This window comes from Pleurodeles waltl, chromosome 4_1 (assembly GCF_031143425.1).
Source record: "Pleurodeles waltl isolate 20211129_DDA chromosome 4_1, aPleWal1.hap1.20221129, whole genome shotgun sequence".
In the NCBI taxonomy this organism is placed as follows: domain Eukaryota; kingdom Metazoa; phylum Chordata; class Amphibia; order Caudata; family Salamandridae; genus Pleurodeles; species Pleurodeles waltl.
Genome location: NC_090442.1, coordinates 54810494 through 54827830, shown reverse-complemented (window position 1 = coordinate 54827830; position 17337 = coordinate 54810494). Strand labels below are relative to the sequence as shown.

General features: G+C 52.4%; 10 non-coding genes across 10 annotated transcripts; 2 read left to right on the top strand and 8 right to left on the bottom strand.

The window, feature by feature from the left end:
* Positions 1–592: 592 nt before the first annotated feature.
* TRNAW-CCA (transfer RNA tryptophan (anticodon CCA)) lies at positions 593–664 on the bottom strand. Its single transcript has one exon. It is a non-coding gene; the product is annotated as a tRNA-Trp (tRNA).
* A 253-nt stretch (positions 665–917) lies between these two features.
* TRNAN-GUU (transfer RNA asparagine (anticodon GUU)) lies at positions 918–991 on the bottom strand. The gene has a single exon. It is a non-coding gene; the product is annotated as a tRNA-Asn (tRNA).
* A 1680-nt stretch (positions 992–2671) lies between these two features.
* Positions 2672–2742, top strand: TRNAG-GCC (transfer RNA glycine (anticodon GCC)). Its single transcript has one exon. It is a non-coding gene; the product is annotated as a tRNA-Gly (tRNA).
* A 4845-nt stretch (positions 2743–7587) lies between these two features.
* Positions 7588–7661, bottom strand: TRNAN-GUU (transfer RNA asparagine (anticodon GUU)). The gene has a single exon. It is a non-coding gene; the product is annotated as a tRNA-Asn (tRNA).
* A 1848-nt stretch (positions 7662–9509) lies between these two features.
* TRNAW-CCA (transfer RNA tryptophan (anticodon CCA)) lies at positions 9510–9581 on the bottom strand. Its single transcript has one exon. It is a non-coding gene; the product is annotated as a tRNA-Trp (tRNA).
* Positions 9582–12062: 2481 nt separating this feature from the next.
* On the bottom strand, positions 12063–12136 carry TRNAN-GUU (transfer RNA asparagine (anticodon GUU)). Its single transcript has one exon. It is a non-coding gene; the product is annotated as a tRNA-Asn (tRNA).
* A 1706-nt stretch (positions 12137–13842) lies between these two features.
* Positions 13843–13913, top strand: TRNAG-GCC (transfer RNA glycine (anticodon GCC)). The gene has a single exon. It is a non-coding gene; the product is annotated as a tRNA-Gly (tRNA).
* A 71-nt stretch (positions 13914–13984) lies between these two features.
* Positions 13985–14056, bottom strand: TRNAW-CCA (transfer RNA tryptophan (anticodon CCA)). The gene has a single exon. It is a non-coding gene; the product is annotated as a tRNA-Trp (tRNA).
* Positions 14057–14309: 253 nt separating this feature from the next.
* On the bottom strand, positions 14310–14383 carry TRNAN-GUU (transfer RNA asparagine (anticodon GUU)). Its single transcript has one exon. It is a non-coding gene; the product is annotated as a tRNA-Asn (tRNA).
* Positions 14384–16553: 2170 nt separating this feature from the next.
* Positions 16554–16627, bottom strand: TRNAN-GUU (transfer RNA asparagine (anticodon GUU)). Its single transcript has one exon. It is a non-coding gene; the product is annotated as a tRNA-Asn (tRNA).
* Between the last annotated feature and the right edge of the window lie 710 nt (positions 16628–17337).

Here is a 17337-nt window from a genome sequence, read left to right as displayed (position 1 = left end):
TTGGGAGCGCGTTAGGGGTGCGAAAGAGGGCGCAGGGCGCAGAACTCTGCCCGTTTCTCCCCAGGATTTTGGGGAGGACAGGGAATCTGGCCAGGTCAGTGACTAGGCTTTCCCAGAAGGAAAGTCCAGTGACAGTGGCATGTTGTGAAACACAAGATTGCTGGTGGTCTGGAGGGTGCTTTCTGTCAGCCACTTCTCCTGGGAGCAGCCAGAGAGCAGGCTGATGTCGTGCTCTGTCAAGCACAACACTGGCCCCAAACCACTGTCCTTAGCAAAAGCAGAAACATTCACAGTTTCAGACTCCTGCATCTGATTCCTGCCATCAGCATGTGAACGTTTGGCAGTCCAAGGCTTGCCATGCAAACTTTGTTCATAGGTGTCCCATGCGAATGCATGGGCCTCATCACTACTGCCTACGGCAGGGCTCTCTGCTCAGCCTATGTAAGTGAAGCATTGGTGGTTCAGTGGTAGAATTCTCGCCTGCCACGCGGGAGGCCCAGGTTCGATTTCCGGCCAATGCAAAGCGCCCTTCTTTTGGCTTTGCTTTAGAAGTCAGAGATATTGACTTGGTGGGGAAAAAAATGTCAAAGAGTGACCCCGACGTGATTTGAACACGCAACCTTCTGATCTGGAGTCAGACGCGCTACCGTTGCGCCACGAGGTCCCTGTGCATGCAGTTCTCAGCCCCGGATCAAGAAATGCTTCTGTGCCTTTTATTGGCCCTCAGTACGCCTGTGGTTAAAGTAGAAGGCTTGGTGGCCCGTTTCCAGTCCTATTAGTGGAAATGACTAGAGGTGAAGAGATGAGAGAAGATAGAAATGTTGAGATAGAGCATGTCACGCAGGCAAAGCGAGAGCTCTAAGAGCAAAGCCAGACAGCTGTGTTTTAATTCAGGACTTGATGTAGGCAAAAGCATACGTCCCTGGGTGGGCTTGAACCACCAACCTTTCGGTTAACAGCCGAACGCGCTAACCGATTGCGCCACAGAGACCAACCACCGCAGTGAGCGTGTTGGGACTCAATATATGTTTTTACCTTTGTGCTCCTGCCTGCAGCTCTTAGGTCCTGGCATAAGACAGGTAGGCTTAGACTCCATTGTGACATGTCTTACTTCTCTTAGAAGAAGGTTCTGAGTTGCCAGGCAGCTTATCTTCTGCCGGGCACACTTTCCTTTGCAGGCTTTCAGGTTGTGAATCCAGCACTGCTTAGGTGTCCATGTCAGACATGAGCAGCTCATTGAGCCCCACTGTGTGTTTTTTGTGGAGATACAACTCTCAGACTAGAGGGAGCAGGCGGGAAGTGGGTGAGACTCACACAGGGTGGGTGGGGCAGTTAAAGGATGTTATCTAATAGTGTAATCGAGGAGTTGGTTTGTTTGTGCACTACACTTTAACCAGCGATTCTTTCTAAAAGGAAATCCCAGGGCAGTACCCGCAATGAGTGGCATCCCCACACCCGAGGTTGCATTGTGTTAGCTGTTCCCTGAGCCCCTAGCCCCTGTCCCCATGTCGCCCTTTCTCCTCGTGTAACTCACCTCAGGTTCGGTGGCTCTGATACTTGCTGCTTCTGCGCGATCATCCCCATGATCTGGGCCTTTGTACGAAATGTCATGTAAGATGACTTTATTCAGCACAGCGTTTGTCATTTGCTTGGTTGTCCTGTCACTGTTGGATGTTTTCTTGCACAGACTACTGTCTAATGGTGGGAAGGCCACGAGACACGTGACTTTTCTCTTTCCTTGTTAGCATAGTTTCCTGCCACTGTCTTGGTGTGCTGCCAGCCTGTGAGACACGTGTCTTGCCCATCTCAGCTCCACTGTGGCATGTTAGATATGTCTTTGAGCAGAGTCCCGGTCCCAGAGCTGCTGCCTTCTCTGCACTCTGGCTTGTAAGACTGCAGGCAAAGGCCCTCCCTGGCCCCTCAGCCAGATAGATACATTTACCTGCAGGGCTCAGCTTTGGTGAAAGATATTGGCGAGAGAGAGGAAAGGGGACGGCCCGTGGTGCACCCCCTATTTTGCATAGAACCACAGCCTCCTGGGAGGGCAGAGACATGAGGGTTCTCAGGGAAAGCCCTCCCAGGAGTGTTGAAGGGCAGGACGTGAAACACAGCAATCCCGGAATGGCCTGGTCTAAGATGCCTGTGCAATAGGCCTGGCCCTAGGCTTCCGGGGCTCTTCCTCGGCAGAGGCCCCAGTGGTATGAGCCCGACCAGGGCTGTAGGGCGCGTTGGGAGCGCGTTAGGGACGCGAAAGAGGGCGCAGAACTCTGCCTGTTTCTCCCCAGGATTTTGGGGAGGACAGGGAATCTGGCCAGGTCAGTGACTAGGCTTTCCCAGAAGGAAAGTCCAGTGACAGTGGCATGTTGTGAAACACAAGATTGCTGGTGGTCTGGAGGGTGCTTTCTGTCAGCCACTTCTCCCGGGAGCAGCCAGAGAGCAGGCTGATGTCGTGCTCTGTCAAGCACAACACTGGCCCCAAACCACTGTCCTTAGCAAAAGCAGAAACATTCATAGTTTCAGTCTCCTGCATCTGATTCCTGCCATCAGCATGTGAACGTTTGGCAGTCCAAGGCTTGCCATGCAAACTTTGTTCATAGGTGTCCCATGCGAATGCATGGGCCTCATCACTACTGTCTACGGCAGGGCTCTCTGCTCAGGTTATATAAGTGAAGCATTGGTGGTTCAGTGGTAGAATTCTCGCCTGCCACGCGGGAGGCCCGGGTTCGATTCCCGGCCAATGCAAAGCGCCCTTCTTTTGGCTTTGCTTTAGAAGTCAGAGATATAGACTTGGTGGGGAAAAAAATGTCAAAGAGTGACCCCGACGTGATTTGAACACGCAACTTTCTGATCTGGAGTCAGACGCGCTACCGTTGCGCCACGAGGTCCCTGTGCATGCAGTTCTCAGCCCCGGATCAAGAAATGCTTCTGTGCCTTTTATTGGCCCTCAGTACGCCTGTGGTTAAAGTAGAAGTCTTGGTGGCCCGTTTCCAGTCCTATTGGTGGAAATGACTAGAGGTGAAGAGATGAGAGAAGATAGAAATGTTGAGATAGAGCATGTCACGCAGGCAAAGCGAGAGCTCTAAGAGCAAAGCCAGACAGCTGTGTTTTAATTCAGGACTTGATGTAGGCAAAAGCATACGTCCCTGGGTGGGCTTGAACCACCAACCTTTCGGTTAACAGCCAAACGCGCTAACCGATTGCGCCACAGAGACCAACCACCGCAGTGAGCGTGTTGGGACTCAATATATGTTTTTACCTTTGTGCTCCTGCCTGCAGCTCTAAGGTCCTGGCATAAGACAGGTAGGCTTAGACTCCATTGTGACATGTCTTACTTCTCTTAGAAGAAGGTTCTGAGTTGCCAGGCAGCTTATCTTCTGCCGGGCACACTTTCCTTTGCAGGCTTTCAGGTTGTGAATCCAGCACTGCTTAGGTGTCCATGTCAGACATGAGCAGCTCATTGAGCCCCACTGTGTGTTTTTTGTGGAGATACAACTCTCAGACTAGAGGGAGCAGGCGGGAAGTGGGTGAGACTCACACAGGGTGGGTGGGGCAGTTAAAGGATGTTATCTAATAGTGTAATCGAGGAGTTGGGTTTTTTGTGCACTACACTTTAACCAGCGATTCTTTCTAAAAGGAAATCCCAGGGCAGTACCCGCAATGAGTGGCATCCCCACACCCGAGGTTGCATTGTGGTAGCTGTTCCCTGAGCCCCTAGCCCCTGTCCCCATGTCGCCCTTTCTCCTCGTGTAACTCACCTCAGGTTCGGTGGCTCTGATACTTGCTGCTTCTGCGCGATCATCCCCATGATCTGGGCCTTTGTACGAAATGTCATGTAAGATGACTTTATTCAGCACAGCGTTTGTCATTTGCTTGGTTGTCCTGTCACTGTTGGATGTTTTCTTGCGCAGACTACTGTCTAATGGTGGGAAGGCCACGAGACACGTGACTTTTCTCTTTCCTTGTTAGCATAGTTTCCTGCCACTGTCTTGTTGTGCTGCCTGCCTGTGAGACACGTGTCTTGCCCATCTCAGCTCCACTGTGGCATGTTAGATATGTCTTTGAGCAGAGTCCCGGTCCCAGAGCTGCTGCCTTCTCTGCACTCTGGCTTGTAAGACTGCAGGCAAAGGCCCTCCCTGGCCCCTCAGCCAGATAGATACATTTACCTGCAGGGCTCAGCTTTGGTGAAAGATATTGGCGAGAGAGAGGAAAGGGGACGGCCCGTGGTGCACCCCCTATTTTGCATAGAACCACAGCCTCCTGGGAGGGCAGAGACATGAGGGTTCTCAGGGAAAGCCCTCCCAGGAGTGTTGAAGGGCAGGACGTGAAACACAGCAATCCCGGAATGGCCTGGTCTAAGATGCCTGTGCAATAGGCCTGGCCCTAGGCTTCCGGGGCTCTTCCTCGGCAGAGGCCCCAGTGGTATGAGCCCGACCAGGGCTGTAGGGCGCGTTGGGAGCGCGTTAGGGACGCGAAAGAGGGCGCAGAACTCTGCCCGTTTCTCCCCAGGATTTTGGGGAGGACAGGGAATCTGGCCAGGTCAGTGACTAGGCTTTCCCAGAAGGAAAGTCCAGTGACAGTGGCATGTTGTGAAACACAAGATTGCTGGTGGTCTGGAGGGTGCTTTCTGTCAGCCACTTCTCCCGGGAGCAGCCAGAGAGCAGGCTGATGTCGTGCTCTGTCAAGCACAACACTGGCCCCAAACCACTGTCCTTAGCAAAAGCAGAAACATTCATAGTTTCAGTCTCCTGCATCTGATTCCTGCCATCAGCATGTGAACGTTTGGCAGTCCAAGGCTTGCCATGCAAACTTTGTTCATAGGTGTCCCATGCGAATGCATGGGCCTCATCACTACTGTCTACGGCAGGGCTCTCTGCTCAGGTTATGTAAGTGAAGCATTGGTGGTTCAGTGGTAGAATTCTCGCCTGCCACGTGGGAGGCCCGGGTTCGATTCCCGGCCAATGCAAAGCGCCCTTCTTTTGGCTTTGCTTTAGAAGTCAGAGATATAGACTTGGTGGGGAAAAAAATGTCAAAGAGTGACCCCGACGTGATTTGAACACGCAACTTTCTGATCTGGAGTCAGACGCGCTACCGTTGCGCCACGAGGTCCCTGTGCATGCAGTTCTCAGCCCCGGATCAAGAAATGCTTCTGTGCCTTTTATTGGCCCTCAGTACGCCTGTGGTTAAAGTAGAAGGCTTGGTGGCCCGTTTCCAGTCCTATTGGTGGAAATGACTAGAGGTGAAGAGATGAGAGAAGATAGAAATGTTGAGATAGAGCATGTCACGCAGGCAAAGCGAGAGCTCTAAGAGCAAAGCCAGACAGCTGTGTTTTAATTCAGGACTTGATGTAGGCAAAAGCATACGTCCCTGGGTGGGCTTGAACCACCAACCTTTCGGTTAACAGCCAAACACGCTAACCGATTGCGCCACAGAGACCAACCACCGCAGTGAGCGTGTTGGGACTCAATATATGTTTTTACCTTTGTGCTCCTGCCTGCAGCTCTAAGGTCCTGGCATAAGACAGGTAGGCTTAGACTCCATTGTGACATGTCTTACTTCTCTTAGAAGAAGGTTCTGAGTTGCCAGGCAGCTTATCTTCTGCCGGGCACACTTTCCTTTGCAGGCTTTCAGGTTGTGAATCCAGCACTGCTTAGGTGTCCATGTCAGACATGAGCAGCTCATTGAGCCCCACTGTGTGTTTTTTGTGGAGATACAACTCTCAGACTAGAGGGAGCAGGCGGGAAGTGGGTGAGACTCACACAGGGTGGGTGGGGCAGTTAAAGGATGTTATCTAATAGTGTAATCGAGGAGTTGGGTTTTTTGTGCACTACACTTTAACCAGCGATTCTTTCTAAAAGGAAATCCCAGGGCAGTACCCGCAATGAGTGGCATCCCCACACCCGAGGTTGCATTGTGGTAGCTGTTCCCTGAGCCCCTAGCCCCTGTCCCCATGTCGCCCTTTCTCCTCGTGTAACTCACCTCAGGTTCGGTGGCTCTGATACTTGCTGCTTCTGCGCGATCATCCCCATGATCTGGGCCTTTGTACGAAATGTCATGTAAGATGACTTTATTCAGCACAGCGTTTGTCATTTGCTTGGTTGTCCTGTCACTGTTGGATGTTTTCTTGCGCAGACTACTGTCTAATGGTGGGAAGGCCACGAGACACGTGACTTTTCTCTTTCCTTGTTAGCATAGTTTCCTGCCACTGTCTTGTTGTGCTGCCTGCCTGTGAGACACGTGTCTTGCCCATCTCAGCTCCACTGTGGCATGTTAGATATGTCTTTGAGCAGAGTCCCGGTCCCAGAGCTGCTGCCTTCTCTGCACTCTGGCTTGTAAGACTGCAGGCAAAGGCCCTCCCTGGCCCCTCAGCCAGATAGATACATTTACCTGCAGGGCTCAGCTTTGGTGAAAGATATTGGCGAGAGAGAGGAAAGGGGACGGCCCGTGGTGCACCCCCTATTTTGCATAGAACCACAGCCTCCTGGGAGGGCAGAGACATGAGGGTTCTCAGGGAAAGCCCTCCCAGGAGTGTTGAAGGGCAGGACGTGAAACACAGCAATCCCGGAATGGCCTGGTCTAAGATGCCTGTGCAATAGGCCTGGCCCTAGGCTTCCGGGGCTCTTCCTCGGCAGAGGCCCCAGTGGTATGAGCCCGACCAGGGCTGTAGGGCGCGTTGGGAGCGCGTTAGGGACGCGAAAGAGGGCGCAGGGCGCAGAACTCTGCCCGTTTCTCCCCAGGATTTTGGGGAGGACAGGGAATCTGGCCAGGTTAGTGACTAGGCTTTCCCAGAAGGAAAGTCCAGTGACAGTGGCATGTTGTGAAACACAAGATTGCTGGTGGTCTGGAGGGTGCTTTCTGTCAGCCACTTCTCCTGGGAGCAGCCAGAGAGCAGGCTGATGTCGTGCTCTGTCAAGCACAACACTGGCCCCAAACCACTGTCCTTAGCAAAAGCAGAAACATTCATAGTTTCAGACTCCTGCATCTGATTCCTGCCATCAGCATGTGAACGTTTGGCAGTCCAAGGCTTGCCATGCAAACTTTGTTCATAGGTGTCCCATGCGAATGCATGGGCCTCATCACTACTGTCTACGGCAGGGCTCTCTGCTCAGCCTATGTAAGTGAAGCATTGGTGGTTCAGTGGTAGAATTCTCGCCTGCCACGCGGGAGGCCCAGGTTCGATTTCCGGCCAATGCAAAGCGCCCTTCTTTTGGCTTTGCTTTAGAAGTCAGAGATATAGACTTGGTGGGGAAAAAAATGTCAAAGAGTGACCCCGATGTGATTTGAACACGCAACCTTCTGATCTGGAGTCAGACGCGCTACCGTTGCGCCACGAGGTCCCTGTGCATGCAGTTCTCAGCCCCGGATCAAGAAATGCTTCTGTGCCTTTTATTGGCCCTCAGTACGCCTGTGGTTAAAGTAGAAGGCTTGGTGGCCCGTTTCCAGTCCTATTGGTGGAAATGACTAGAGGTGAAGAGATGAGTGAAGATAGAAATGTTGAGATAGAGCATGTCACGCAGGCAAAGCGAGAGCTCTAAGAGCAAAGCCAGACAGCTGTGTTTTAATTCAGGACTTGATGTAGGCAAAAGCATACGTCCCTGGGTGGGCTTGAACCACCAACCTTTCGGTTAACAGCCGAACGCGCTAACCGATTGCGCCACAGAGACCAACCACCGCAGTGAGCGTGTTGGGACTCAATATATGTTTTTACCTTTGTGCTCCTGCCTGCAGCTCTAAGGTCCTGGCATAAGACAGGTAGGCTTAGACTCCATTGTGACATGTCTTACTTCTCTTAGAAGAAGGTTCTGAGTTGCCAGGCAGCTTATCTTCTGCCGGGCACACTTTCCTTTGCAGGCTTTCAGGTTGTGAATCCAGCACTGCTTAGGTGTCCATGTCAGACATGAGCAGCTCATTGAGCCCCACTGTGTGTTTTTTGTGGAGATACAACTCTCAGACTAGAGGGAGCAGGCGGGAAGTGGGTGAGACTCACACAGGGTGGGTGGGGCAGTTAAAGGATGTTATCTAATAGTGTAATCGAGGAGTTGGGTTTTTTGTGCACTACACTTTAACCAGCGATTCTTTCTAAAAGGAAATCCCAGGGCAGTACCCGCAATGAGTGGCATCCCCACACCCGAGGTTGCATTGTGGTAGCTGTTCCCTGAGCCCATAGCCCCTGTCCCCATGTCGCCCTTTCTCCTCGTGTAACTCACCCCAGGTTCGGTGGCTCTGATACTTGCTGCTTCTGCTGCGCGATCATCCCCATGATCTGGGCCTTTGTACGAAATGTCATGTAAGATGACTTTATTCAGCACGGCGTTTGTCATTTGCTTGGTTGTCCTGTCACTGTTGGATGTTTTCTTGCGCAGACTACTGTCTAATGGTGGGAAGGCCACGAGACACGTGACTTTTCTCTTTCCTTGTTAGCATAGTTTCCTGCCACTGTCTTGGTGTGCTGCCAGCCTGTGAGACACGTGTCTTGCCCATCTCAGCTCCACTGTGGCATGTTAGATATGTCTTTGAGCAGAGTCCCGGTCCCAGAGCTGCTGCCTTCTCTGCACTCTGGCTTGTAAGACTGCAGGCAAAGGCCCTCCCTGGCCCCTCAGCCAGATAGATACATTTACCTGCAGGGCTCAGCTTTGGTGAAAGATATTGGCGAGAGAGAGGAAAGGGGACGGCCCGTGGTGCACCCCCTATTTTGCATAGAACCACAGCCTCCTGGGAGGGCAGAGACATGAGGGTTCTCAGGGAAAGCCCTCCCAGGAGTGTTGAAGGGCAGGACGTGAAACACAGCAATCCCGGAATGGCCTGGTCTAAGATGCCTGTGCAATAGGCCTGGCCCTAGGCTTCCGGGGCTCTTCCTCGGCAGAGGCCCCAGTGGTATGAGCCCGACCAGGGCTGTCCCCGACCAGGGCTGTAGGGCGCGTTGGGAGCGCGTTAGGGACACGAAAGAGGGCGCAGGGCGCAGAACTCTGCCCGTTTCTCCCCAGGATTTTGGGGAGGACAGGGAATCTGGCCAGGTCAGTGACTAGGCTTTCCCAGAAGGAAAGTCCAGTGACAGTGGCATGTTGTGAAACACAAGATTGCTGGTGGTCTGGAGGGTGCTTTCTGTCAGCCACTTCTCCCGGGAGCAGCCAGAGAGCAGGCTGATGTCGTGCTCTGTCAAGCACAACACTGGCCCCAAACCACTGTCCTTAGCAAAAGCAGAAACATTCATAGTTTCAGTCTCCTGCATCTGATTCCTGCCATCAGCATGTGAACGTTTGGCAGTCCAAGGCTTGCCATGCAAACTTTGTTCATAGGTGTCCCATGCGAATGCATGGGCCTCATCACTACTGTCTACGGCAGGGCTCTCTGCTGAGGTTATGTAAGTGAAGCATTGGTGGTTCTGTGGTAGAATTCTCGCCTGCCACGCGGGAGGCCCGGGTTCGATTCCCGGCCAATGCAAAGCGCCCTTCTGTTGGCTTTGCTTTAGAAGTCAGCAATATAGACTTGGTGGGGAAAAAAATGTCAAAGAGTGACCCCGACGTGATTTGAACACGCAACCTTCTGATCTGGAGTCAGACGCGCTACCGTTGCGCCACGAGGTCCCTGTGCATGCAGTTCTCAGCCCCGGATCAAGAAATGCTTCTGTGCCTTTTATTGGCCCTCAGTACGCCTGTGGTTAAAGTAGAAGGCTTGGTGGCCCGTTTCCAGTCCTATTGGTGGAAATGACTAGAGGTGAAGAGATGAGAGAAGATAGAAATGTTGAGATAGAGCATGTCACGCAGGCAAAGCGAGAGCTCTAAGAGCAAAGCCAGACAGCTGTGTTTTAATTCAGGACTTGATGTAGGCAAAAGCATACGTCCCTGGGTGGGCTTGAACCACCAACCTTTCGGTTAACAGCCGAACCCGCTAACCGATTGCGCCACAGAGACCAACCACCGGAGTGAGCGTGTTGGGACTCAATATATGTTTTTACCTTTGTGCTCCTGCCTGCAGCTCTAAGGTCCTGGCATAAGACAGGTAGGCTTAGACTCCATTGTGACATGTCTTACTTCTCTTAGAAGAAGGTTCTGAGTTGCCAGGCAGCTTATCTTCTGCCGGGCACACTTTCCTTTGCAGGCTTTCAGGTTGTGAATCCAGCACTGCTTAGGTGTCCATGTCAGACATGAGCAGCTCATTGAGCCCCACTGTGTGTTTTTTGTGGAGATACAACTCTCAGACTAGAGGGAGCAGGCGGGAAGTGGGTGAGACTCACACAGGGTGGGTGGGGCAGTTAAAGGATGTTATCTAATAGTGTAATCGAGGAGTTGGGTTTTTTGTGCACTACACTTTAACCAGCGATTCTTTCTAAAAGGAAATCCCAGGGCAGTACCCGCAATGAGTGGCATCCCCACACCCGAGGTTGCATTGTGGTAGCTGTTCCCTGAGCCCCTAGCCCCTGTCCCCATGTCGCCCTTTCTCCTCGTGTAACTCACCTCAGGTTCGGTGGCTCTGATACTTGCTGCTTCTGCGCGATCATCCCCATGATCTGGGCCTTTGTACGAAATGTCATGTAAGATGACTTTATTCAGCACAGCGTTTGTCATTTGCTTGGTTGTCCTGTCACTGTTGGATGTTTTCTTGCGCAGACTACTGTCTAATGGTGGGAAGGCCACGAGACACGTGACTTTTCTCTTTCCTTGTTAGCATAGTTTCCTGCCACTGTCTTGTTGTGCTGCCTGCCTGTGAGACACGTGTCTTGCCCATCTCAGCTCCACTGTGGCATGTTAGATATGTCTTTGAGCAGAGTCCCGGTCCCAGAGCTGCTGCCTTCTCTGCACTCTGGCTTGTAAGACTGCAGGCAAAGGCCCTCCCTGGCCCCTCAGCCAGATAGATACATTTACCTGCAGGGCTCAGCTTTGGTGAAAGATATTGGCGAGAGAGAGGAAAGGGGACGGCCCGTGGTGCACCCCCTATTTTGCATAGAACCACAGCCTCCTGGGAGGGGAGAGACATGAGGGTTCTCAGGGAAAGCCCTCCCAGGAGTGTTGAAGGGCAGGACGTGAAACACAGCAATCCCGGAATGGCCTGGTCTAAGATGCCTGTGCAATAGGCCTGGCCCTAGGCTTCCGGGGCTCTTCCTCGGCAGAGGCCCCAGTGGTATGAGCCCGACCAGGGCTGTAGGGCGCGTTGGGAGCGCGTTAGGGGCGCGAAAGAGGGCGCAGGGCGCAGAACTCTGCCCGTTTCTCCCCAGGATTTTGGGGAGGACAGGGAATCTGGCCAGGTCAGTGACTAGGCTTTCCCAGAAGGAAAGTCCAGTGACAGTGGCATGTTGTGAAACACAAGATTGCTGGTGGTCTGGAGGGTGCTTTCTGTCAGCCACTTCTCCTGGGAGCAGCCAGAGAGCAGGCTGATGTCGTGCTCTGTCAAGCACAACACTGGCCCCAAACCACTGTCCTTAGCAAAAGCAGAAACATTCACAGTTTCAGACTCCTGCATCTGATTCCTGCCATCAGCATGTGAACGTTTGGCAGTCCAAGGCTTGCCATGCAAACTTTGTTCATAGGTGTCCCATGCGAATGCATGGGCCTCATCACTACTGCCTACGGCAGGGCTCTCTGCTCAGCCTATGTAAGTGAAGCATTGGTGGTTCAGTGGTAGAATTCTCGCCTGCCACGCGGGAGGCCCAGGTTCGATTTCCGGCCAATGCAAAGCGCCCTTCTTTTGGCTTTGCTTTAGAAGTCAGAGATATTGACTTGGTGGGGAAAAAAATGTCAAAGAGTGACCCCGACGTGATTTGAACACGCAACCTTCTGATCTGGAGTCAGACGCTCTACCGTTGCGCCTCGAGGTCCCTGTGCATGCAGTTCTCAGCCCCGGATCAAGAAATGCTTCTGTGCCTTTTATTGGCCCTCAGTACGCCTGTGGTTAAAGTAGAAGGCTTGGTGGCCCGTTTCCAGTCCTATTGGTGGAAATGACTAGAGGTGAAGAGATGAGAGAAGATAGAAATGTTGAGATAGAGCATGTCACGCAGGCAAAGCGAGAGCTCTAAGAGCAAAGCCAGACAGCTGTGTTTTAATTCAGGACTTGATGTAGGCAAAAGCATACGTCCCTGGGTGGGCTTGAACCACCAACCTTTCGGTTAACAGCCGAACGCGCTAACCGATTGCGCCACAGAGACCAACCACTGCAGTGAGTGTGTTGGGACTCAATATATGTTTTTACCTTTGTGCTCCTGCCTGCAGCTCTTAGGTCCTGGCATAAGACAGGTAGGCTTAGACTCCATTGTGACATGTCTTACTTCTCTTAGAAGAAGGTTCTGAGTTGCCAGGCAGCTTATTTTCTGCCGGGCACACTTTCCTTTGCAGGCTTTCAGGTTGTGAATCCAGCACTGCTTAGGTGTCCATGTCAGACATGAGCAGCTCATTGAGCCCCACTGTGTGTTTTTTGTGGAGATACAACTCTCAGACTAGAGGGAGCAGGCGGGAAGTGGGTGAGACTCACACAGGGTGGGTGGGGCAGTTAAAGGATGTTATCTAATAGTGTAATCGAGGAGTTGGTTTGTTTGTGCACTACACTTTAACCAGCGATTCTTTCTAAAAGGAAATCCCAGGGCAGTACCCGCAATGAGTGGCATCCCCACACCCGAGGTTGCATTGTGGTAGCTGTTCCCTGAGCCCATAGCCCCTGTCCCCATGTCGCCCTTTCTCCTCGTGTAACTCACCCCAGGTTCGGTGGCTCTGATACTTGCTGCTTCTGCTGCGCGATCATCCCCATGATCTGGGCCTTTGTACGAAATGTCATGTAAGATGACTTTATTCAGCACGGCGTTTGTCATTTGCTTGGTTGTCCTGTCACTGTTGGATGTTTTCTTGCGCAGACTACTGTCTAATGGTGGGAAGGCCACGAGACACGTGACTTTTCTCTTTCCTTGTTAGCATAGTTTCCTGCCACTGTCTTGGTGTGCTGCCAGCCTGTGAGACACGTGTCTTGCCCATCTCAGCTCCACTGTGGCATGTTAGATATGTCTTTGAGCAGAGTCCCGGTCCCAGAGCTGCTGCCTTCTCTGCACTCTGGCTTGTAAGACTGCAGGCAAAGGCCCTCCCTGGCCCCTCAGCCAGATAGATACATTTACCTGCAGGGCTCAGCTTTGGTGAAAGATATTGGCGAGAGAGAGGAAAGGGGACGGCCCGTGGTGCACCCCCTATTTTGCATAGAACCACAGCCTCCTGGGAGGGCAGAGACATGAGGGTTCTCAGGGAAAGCCCTCCCAGGAGTGTTGAAGGGCAGGACGTGAAACACAGCAATCCCGGAATGGCCTGGTCTAAGATGCCTGTGCAATAGGCCTGGCCCTAGGCTTCCGGGGCTCTTCCTCGGCAGAGGCCCCAGTGGTATGAGCCCGACCAGGGCTGTGCCCGACCAGGGCTGTAGGGCGCGTTGGGAGCGCGTTAGGGACGCGAAAGAGGGCGCAGGGTGCAGAACTCTGCCCGTTTCTCCCCAGGATTTTGGGGAGGACAGGGAATCTGGCCAGGTCAGTGACTAGGCTTTCCCAGAAGGAAAGTCCAGTGACAGTGGCATGTTGTGAAACACAAGATTGCTGGTGGTCTGGAGGGTGCTTTCTGTCAGCCACTTCTCCCGGGAGCAGCCAGAGAGCAGGCTGATGTCGTGCTCTGTCAAGCACAACACTGGCCCCAAACCACTGTCCTTAGCAAAAGCAGAAACATTCATAGTTTCAGTCTCCTGCATCTGATTCCTGCCATCAGCATGTGAACGTTTGGCAGTCCAAGGCTTGCCATGCAAACTTTGTTCATAGGTGTCCCATGCGAATGCATGGGCCTCATCACTACTGTCTACGGCAGGGCTCTCTGCTCAGCCTATGTAAGTGAAGCATTGGTGGTTCAGTGGTAGAATTCTCGCCTGCCACGCGGGAGGCCCGGGTTCGATTCCCGGCCAATGCAAAGCGCCCTTCTTTTGGCTTTGCTTTAGAAGTCAGAGATATAGACTTGGTGGGGAAAAAAATGTCAAAGAGTGACCCCGACGTGATTTGAACACGCAACCTTCTGATCTGGAGTCAGACGCGCTACCGTTGCGCCACGAGGTCCCTGTGCATGCAGTTCTCAGCCCCGGATCAAGAAATGCTTCTGTGCCTTTTATTGGCCCTCAGTACACCTGTGGTTAAAGTAGAAGGCTTGGTGGCCCGTTTCCAGTCCTATTGGTGGAAATGACTAGAGGTGAAGAGATGAGAGAAGATAGAAATGTTGAGATAGAGCATGTCACGCAGGCAAAGCGAGAGCTCTAAGAGCAAAGCCAGACAGCTGTGTTTTAATTCAGGACTTGATGTAGGCAAAAGCATACGTCCCTGGGTGGGCTTGAACCACCAACCTTTCGGTTAACAGCCGAACGCGCTAACCGATTGCGCCACAGAGACCAACCACTGCAGTGAGCGTGTTGGGACTCAATATATGTTTTTAGCTTTGTGCTCCACCCTGCAGCTCTAAGGTCCTGGCATAAGACAGGTAGGCTTAGACTCCATTGTGACATGTCTTACTTCTCTTAGAAGAAGGTTCTGAGTTGCCAGGCAGCTTATCTTCTGCCGGGCACACTTTCCTTTGCAGGCTTTCAGGTTGTGAATCCAGCACTGCTTAGGTGTCCATGTCAGACATGAGCAGCTCATTGAGCCCCACTGTGTGTTTTTTGTGGAGATACAACTCTCAGACTAGAGGGAGCAGGCGGGAAGTGGGTGAGACTCACACAGGGTGGGTGGGGCAGTTAAAGGATGTTATCTAATAGTGTAATCGAGGAGTTGGGTTTTTTGTGCACTACACTTTAACCAGCGATTCTTTCTAAAAGGAAATCCCAGGGCAGTACCCGCAATGAGTGGCATCCCCACACCCGAGGTTGCATTGTGTTAGCTGTTCCCTGAGCCCCTAGCCCCTGTCCCCATGTCGCCCTTTCTCCTCGTGTAACTCACCTCAGGTTCGGTGGCTCTGATACTTGCTGCTTCTGCGCGATCATCCCCATGATCTGGGCCTTTGTACGAAATGTCATGTAAGATGACTTTATTCAGCACAGCGTTTGTCATTTGCTTGGTTGTCCTGTCACTGTTGGATGTTTTCTTGCGCAGACTACTGTCTAATGGTGGGAAGGCCACGAGACACGTGACTTTTCTCTTTCCTTGTTAGCATAGTTTCCTGCCACTGTCTTGTTTTGCTGCCTGCCTGTGAGACACGTGTCTTGCCCATCTCAGCTCCACTGTGGCATGTTAGATATGTCTTTGAGCAGAGTCCCGGTCCCAGAGCTGCTGCCTTCTCTGCACTCTGGCTTGTAAGACTGCAGGCAAAGGCCCTCCCTGGCCCCTCAGCCAGATAGATACATTTACCTGCAGGGCTCAGCTTTGGTGAAAGATATTGGCGAGAGAGAGGAAAGGGGACGGCTCGTGGTGCACCCCCTATTTTGCATAGAACCACAGCCTCCTGGGAGGGCAGAGACATGAGGGTTCTCAGGGAAAGCCCTCCCAGGAGTGTTGAAGGGCAGGACGTGAAACACAGCAATCCCGGAATGGCCTGGTCTAAGATGCCTGTGCAATAGGCCTGGCCCTAGGCTTCCGGGGCTCTTCCTCGGCAGAGGCCCCAGTGGTATGAGCCCGACCAGGGCTGTGCCCGACCAGGGCTGTAGGGCGCGTTGGGAGCGCGTTAGGGACGCGAAAGAGGGCGCAGGGCGCAGAACTCTGCCCGTTTCTCCCCAGGATTTTGGGGAGGACAGGGAATCTGGCCAGGTTAGTGACTAGGCTTTCCCAGAAGGAAAGTCCAGTGACAGTGGCATGTTGTGAAACACAAGATTGCTGGTGGTCTGGAGGGTGCTTTCTGTCAGCCACTTCTCCTGGGAGCAGCCAGAGAGCAGGCTGATGTCGTGCTCTGTCAAGCACAACACTGGCCCCAAACCACTGTCCTTAGCAAAAGCAGAAACATTCATAGTTTCAGACTCCTGCATCTGATTCCTGCCATCAGCATGTGAACGTTTGGCAGTCCAAGGCTTGCCATGCAAACTTTGTTCATAGGTGTCCCATGCGAATGCATGGGCCTCATCACTACTGTCTACGGCAGGGCTCTCTGCTCAGCCTATGTAAGTGAAGCATTGGTGGTTCAGTGGTAGAATTCTCGCCTGCCACGCGGGAGGCCCAGGTTCGATTTCCGGCCAATGCAAAGCGCCCTTCTTTTGGCTTTGCTTTAGAAGTCAGAGATATAGACTTGGTGGGGAAAAAAATGTCAAAGAGTGACCCCGATGTGATTTGAACACGCAACCTTCTGATCTGGAGTCAGACGCGCTACCGTTGCGCCACGAGGTCCCTGTGCATGCAGTTCTCAGCCCCGGATCAAGAAATGCTTCTGTGCCTTTTATTGGCCCTCAGTACGCCTGTGGTTAAAGTAGAAGGCTTGGTGGCCCGTTTCCAGTCCTATTGGTGGAAATGACTAGAGGTGAAGAGATGAGTGAAGATAGAAATGTTGAGATAGAGCATGTCACGCAGGCAAAGCGAGAGCTCTAAGAGCAAAGCCAGACAGCTGTGTTTTAATTCAGGACTTGATGTAGGCAAAAGCATACGTCCCTGGGTGGGCTTGAACCACCAACCTTTCGGTTAACAGCCGAACGCGCTAACCGATTGCGCCACAGAGACCAACCACCGCAGTGAGCGTGTTGGGACTCAATATATGTTTTTACCTTTGTGCTCCTGCCTGCAGCTCTAAGGTCCTGGCATAAGACAGGTAGGCTTAGACTCCATTGTGACATGTCTTACTTCTCTTAGAAGAAGGTTCTGAGTTGCCAGGCAGCTTATCTTCTGCCGGGCACACTTTCCTTTGCAGGCTTTCAGGTTGTGAATCCAGCACTGCTTAGGTGTCCATGTCAGACATGAGCAGCTCATTGAGCCCCACTGTGTGTTTTTTGTGGAGATACAACTCTCAGACTAGAGGGAGCAGGCGGGAAGTGGGTGAGACTCACACAGGGTGGGTGGGGCAGTTAAAGGATGTTATCTAATAGTGTAATCGAGGAGTTGGGTTTTTTGTGCACTACACTTTAACCAGCGATTCTTTCTAAAAGGAAATCCCAGGGCAGTACCCGCAATGAGTGGCATCCCCACACCCGAGGTTGCATTGTGGTAGCTGTTCCCTGAGCCCATAGCCCCTGTCCCCATGTCGCCCTTTCTCCTCGTGTAACTCACCCCAGGTTCGGTGGCTCTGATACTTGCTGCTTCTGCTGCGCGATCATCCCCATGATCTGGGCCTTTGTACGAAATGTCATGTAAGATGACTTTATTCAGCACGGCGTTTGTCATTTGCTTGGTTGTCCTGTCACTGTTGGATGTTTTCTTGCGCAGACTACTGTCTA